This window comes from Sitodiplosis mosellana, unplaced genomic scaffold (genome assembly GCF_009176505.1).
Source record: "Sitodiplosis mosellana isolate CC-2019 unplaced genomic scaffold, AAFC_SMos_1.0 Smas_scaffold_4742, whole genome shotgun sequence".
Lineage (NCBI taxonomy): Eukaryota > Metazoa > Arthropoda > Insecta > Diptera > Cecidomyiidae > Sitodiplosis > Sitodiplosis mosellana.
The window spans coordinates 25,249-31,559 of NW_022599984.1; the positions used below are offsets into that span (position 1 = coordinate 25,249).

The 6,311-nt window shown below is 34.2% G+C and overlaps 1 long non-coding RNA gene across 1 annotated transcript; it reads left to right on the forward strand.

The window, feature by feature from the left end:
* Positions 1–6,311, forward strand: LOC129572324 (uncharacterized). The gene is made up of 3 exons (XR_008688432.1): positions 1–3,820; positions 3,907–3,991; positions 4,147–6,311. It is a non-coding gene; the product is annotated as an uncharacterized LOC129572324 (long non-coding RNA).

The window sequence follows — 6,311 nt, forward strand, 5'->3', positions numbered from 1 at the left end:
AAATACTAAGATCCAGTGATTATTTAAACAAATGTCGGTTAATCACGTTATTGGCCCTTTAACAGTTAAACTAGTAAATTCAAACATATTTAAGGTGGTTGAAAAATTAAAATTAGGCGAGCGTAGCGAGGCGAAAATTGTTATTCAACTACAATCAGTCCAGCGTTGTCATATGGTTGATGCATTTCCATAAAGATAAAAACTGAATCTACTAAAGCGTAGGCCCATCTTAGATGCTCGAAGCATGTCGCTTTCGAATGATATATTAATCAAATAAATAACTTCAAGGCTTTTGGAAATGCCAATATGCCAAAGATGACCGATTTTTGAATTGTGAAGCTTGTTTTGATTGTCAAAAACGACGAGACCAAAATTTCATCATGTCTTACAAAAGGCCAAATTATTATTTGTGTAGTGTTTTAAGAGCTCTAAACGATGACATGTTGAATTTAGTACTGGACACAGTGATACTCGTTTTTCTGCTTATTTAACGTATAAGAACGCCACAACAAGAATTACTGTTTTTTAGAAGAACATTTTAGAATTTATAAACAAGTCCGGTGTTCGGCAGATTCATAAAAAGCGAACAATCAACACATGAAAGTGTGCATTCGATGATAGCTGATTACATATTGCAATAAGAATATTTGCAATAATCAGCAAAATATGTTTGCTATTTCGCTGTCTACCAATATGTCGAAATTTAACTCGTTCTCTACCAAGTGTTCGAAAAATTAAAACATTTATATGGGAAATAAAGTGTTCGGAAAAATTGGTTTAAATTCAGTCATTCTGAAAGAATAAATTTCGAGAAAATGCTTAACCCTCTGATTGTTTGTTGCATTTACACCTTAACTTCGTTTCATGGGGCGTACAGCGCCCCAAGTGCATTTTGTATGAAAACTTGATTGTAATATGAGATAGCCACTTAGTGTCTTTGACAAAGTTGTAGTACTTAACCCGCTCTACAACGTTGCTGAAGAACATATTGCTTATCTCTTATCAGTTCCGCGAAATACGCGAAAAACCACGAAAACGTGAATTTTCGGCTCCTCATTTTTCACGGAATTGACAAGATATAAATGATGAGTGCCTTCAGCAAAGTTGTAGAGCAAGTCAAGTAGTACAATTTTTTGAAGACACCATCTCCTTATCTCTTATCAGTTCCGCGGAAAATGATAAGAGAAAATTCGCGTTTTTCGCGATTTTTCGCGTAAATGATAAGAGATAACGAATTGGTGTCTTCGGCAAAGTTGTAGCATTCAGCCGGCACTATAAATTTGCCCAAAACAGATATCGCTTATCTCTATCAGTTACGCAATATACGCGAAAAACCGCGAAAGATTTCCCACCATATGGGGTTTTTGATAATTTTTTTTTGCTTGACTGATAAGAGATAAGTGACATCTGTTTCCAGCAAAGTTGTACAGGACCACAAGTACTACAATTTTTCCCGTGCTTTATTTCGTTATCTCTTATCAGTTAAGCGAAAAACCGCGAAAAACGCGAGATTTCTCTTATCATTTTTCGCGTTACTGATAAGAGATAATGACTTGGTTTCTTGAGCAAAGTTGTAGAACCTAATCTGCTCTACAGCTTTGCTGAAGACAGCTATCAATTATCTCTTATCAGTTCCGTGAATTTTGTGGAACTGATAAGAGATAAGCGATATCTGTCTTTAGTGAAGATGTAGAGGACCTCTAGTACTACATATTTGCCGAAGACTTTAAATCGTTATCTCTTATCACAGTCCAAGAAACGAACGCATGCACATGTGTTGTGGGAGGCAATATCTCACACATTCTTACACATATGCACATGAAATTTCACTGACGTATAGCTAAAGGTTCAAGCTATCGAATGGTACCTATTTCAATGTGGTTTTTTCGTTTTTTGGTACTTTTATTCGAGGTGCAAAGTCACCTCGGGCGTTGTACACCCGACAAACGATTAGAGGGTTAAGAAAAGGTCAAAACATGAACAAACTAATGAAGACTTACGGACCATTTTCCCATTTAGAGCGGATCATTTGACTTTTACAACGGACCATTTGGGCAAGAACGGACCATTAAAATAATTCATGATGTATAGTGTGACTACCGCACAGTATTCGGTGATCCCAATCCATTGGTGTTATTGCCACATCGAAATTCGCATTCCTTATCAAATTATCAACTACTTATTGTTATTCAAGGACGAACCAAAAAATTGGTTCGTCCGTCTTCTCCAAAAAGGACGGACGGACAGTTAGAGACAACACTAACTTGAGAAATAAAGTGCCGCAATCCGAAATTAGGGGGCTGAGCGTAGCAAAGCGATCTTGCTAGCAAATAATAGGTCAAAAACGATCACAAACTCAACGAATGGCTATATCACAATCAATGTTGCTAAATTTACAATAAAGTACAGATAAACCTTAGCACTAGCAATCTGTGCCATTTTTCATAAGGCGTCTCCACTCGCATTGAGTTTGTATTGTGAATGTTAAGGTGCGTGCAACGCCCTTCAATGTAAAAAACAATACAAGTGGAGATGATACACGGGATTTATCTGTATTTTGTGTAAAAATCATAGTTATTACTAAGTATGTAGATCAGTATTTCAATTTGGTTCCACACGTTGCGTACTGATATGATGAAGTTTGCACGGCTAGTTGAATTTCTGAACTGATCAGCCGCTTCGTTCAAATACTTGCACATTTGTGACACTTAAGCCCTGATTCGCTTGTCCTTAATCTTTAGTTAGTTTGTGTGGCGCAAGGTAGTTTGTGTGCTCTCACCTACTGCAATGTCGTTCCGTACACACACAAAAGAAATTTATGACAAATCACTAAGTGTCATCGCAAACCGAGATAAACAGTATATTTATACTTTTGCGATGAATTCTATCGTATTTGTATACGTAAACACCATTAAATACATGGTTTATCCCGGTTTGCGATGAAATTTAGAGGTTATGTTTTCTCCGTGCAGTAGGACACAATATAGTAAATAAATACAATTGATGCATTTACTTTCCTTCTCTCCAATGATGTTTCATTGTTTCATAGACAAATCGTCTAACTATATGCTTTCTGCGGAAACCTGTAATCCACATAAACAGAGTAAAGATATGGTTTCTTTGGATTATTTTGAGGCATGCCAGAGTTTTTTTGCGGGCCGTCGATGGATTTCAAAATTTTCCAAAAACTAGGCACCCTAATATGTATTGTTCCGTATGGAAGAAATTCATTCATTCTTGTGCGGGGAATCGTCTGTATGTACTAAAAATACAACGAAATGAAAACGAATTTATACGATGTATGCATAATATGCATTGCATATTATTATGACTTGCGCTTTTTATAAGAAAAAAAAAACAATAAATAACACCAAGGAACAATACACTCAACGGACGTATGCATACCAGTTTCTGAATTTGACATGACCAGACATGACATGACGTGTCTGCCATACGCAACTTTCTAACCGTAGTTAGCGTCAGCGATGCCCAAAAAGAGTTTTCATAGAGCCGAAAATCAATTTTATTGCAAAAAAGAGAGGCAGAACACATATCATTTTTGAGATATTATGACTGGTACTGGGTTTACCCTACGGATGATACTGCCCCGCCTTCCCCAACATAAAATAAGTAAACATGGAAATGCCTGTAGAAATATAACCAAATTATTTTTCTTTTTTTCTGCTTTATATTAAAATATGCGAACACCAGATGTACGCCACCACATAAAAGTACTGACTATCAGAAAATATATTCAGACTGGTGCAATGAGTTTGAAAAATACAAGTCAGCTATGAAATCTTGGGAAAAGAAACAAGTGGTAAGTGAATATTTTAAAAAGGCTATTCAATTGAATAATTCAATCCGACGAATAGATCATATAAACCATTGTTTTCTTTTGTATAGCAATGCTCGGCTCGCCAAAATTACAGCAATCAACATCCAAATGACATCGTTTCAAGTAATATCAATATAAACGTTTGACCAGTCGGTAAATACTGCTTTTAAATTACTGTTTCCTATTTTGATTCCCCGTTTAAAACATACATAGATTTTTTTACATATTATTATTTATTTCACCGTCTAATCACAGACTGAATAATATCATACAAGTCATTTACATTTGATAATTTTACACATATATAGGCTTAAACACGCTCACCGAAAAACTGCCAAGTTTTAGTCGCCTACAAAATCCTTGAATCGATCGTCACAACGTTCAGAAAAAGTTAAAAATGGAAGATAGACATTATTCGCTCAACTAAACACAGAAACCCATCGTATTCTTAGACTACATTAAATTCAAACGGGGTGCATGAACATGCGGCTCCAATTTTTTCCGTATTTGGTGAGAAAACTTATCATGAACAAAGCGAAATCACGAAAAATGAATTAAATACGAAAACCAATGATTAAAATTTGCATGTCACGAAAGTGTTTTTGTCAAAACTTATGCAAAAGAGGTTTAAAACTGTGATATTAGTTGAAATCAATTAAACAGTTCAGCTTAAAAGAGAAAACTAAAGACCAATTTTAATTTTGACAAAACCATTTGCAAATGAATTGAGTACACAATTGCATTTACGTTACAACGTTGTTCGAGGGTTTTGCTCGTTCATATATTGCAATATATTGAAAACAAAATGTTTGGAAGATATTCAAAATCTTAAAAATTTGAACGTTGTCGAACAGTTGGACAGGCAAGTGCTTGCTGGTTGCAAGTATTTCACTTGCATGCTATTTTGCTCGACATTTGTAGTGCGAACGTCCACAAGATATCTCGTGTAGTCAAAATAATCGATTTTTCGAATTTTGAGTAGATTTTTTCGAAAATAGATCATTCTGACAGACGGATGACTTACCTTGTGAAACAAAATTGCATGCAAGTGAAATACTTGCACACAATCTTTGAGCAACTGATCAGCACTGGCATTCAAGTGAGATTTTCGTCCAAAAGGCCGAATCGAAACCATTTCAATCCGAAAATAAAAACGTTGAAAACAATGCTTGCAATGTCTGACAGGATATTTAGTTAATATCAAAATAAATATTTGAACTTATCGAATATTTTGCGAAAATAGCCAACGCAACTTCCAAACATTTTTTAGTAGAGTTCTTACCAAACATATATCGGATTAGATTATTATTGGATATCAAATATTATTACATTGTTTAAAAAATATTCTCATCCAACCTTCATCCTGATCATAGTCTTAGTGACTGTGATTTCGAAATCTCTATGAGCATATATTGGATCAGTAATCCATCTAAACTACAAAATTAATTTTTTATAACTCAATAAGAATTTAAATCATCAACAAATGATTGAATTTTCATTGTTAAAGTGATTATTGCCAATTATATGAAACTGAATGGTAATTTTTTTTTTGCATTTTCTTTTGAAAAAATTTGGGAAAAAACTCTTTTTTCGTTAATATTCAGCCTGAAAATTGATGGGGTAGAAAGGTAGACAGTAATTGACTCAAAACATTTGTTTGCGATTTAAGAAATAATCTATTTACAAACAATTTTTACCATTAAGTCCCTTAAAAAAATAATAAGAATCACTACAATAACAAAATATCATTTTCCTCATTTACGGTGTTTTTGGCAAATTTTTAAAATATTCGGAGCCACTTGTTCTTGTCAGGGGCATTGGTTCGTATGAACAACGAATGGATACTGCGAACATTTCATTTTCTACGAACGAACATCCGAACTATTTATATATCCTAAACTAGACCTCCGGACAAAAAAGTTTTATTTTTTCCTTGGGGGAGGGGGCAATGGTTGTTCAAGGATTGCTCTATCGATCCCGCATAAAGAATTTTTGCAAATCCCAGTGTAACACCCAATGCTTATGTGAGACTTGTAAGTTTTATTGAAATGTATATTGTATACAATTCGAATATTGAAAATAAAACTTTAATTTGAATAGAAGAAAATACGGAACACTTCTCTCTAGGTTTAATTGCGATGCATTTTTGTAATAGTGGCCGTCTCGCCTGAACATAATAATTTTTTAGGGAAATTTTTGCTCAGAATTTCCCATAGTTATATGTTAGCGTTAGTGGGGCTGCAAAGTATTACCCATTTCTATCTTGGCTGAAACGTTCATTTGTTCAGAATTCGTTTTAGAACGTTAATTAAGATAAAACATAAATTCGGCCTGAATGAATAAGTTTTAATAAATTCAACTTGAATTTTGTCCAGACTCACGGAACAGAATTTTTGCACAATGATAACATTACAACAAGAAATCCTTACAATAAAACTAAAGTTAAATAAAGTTAAAAAAATTCAATTTTAAA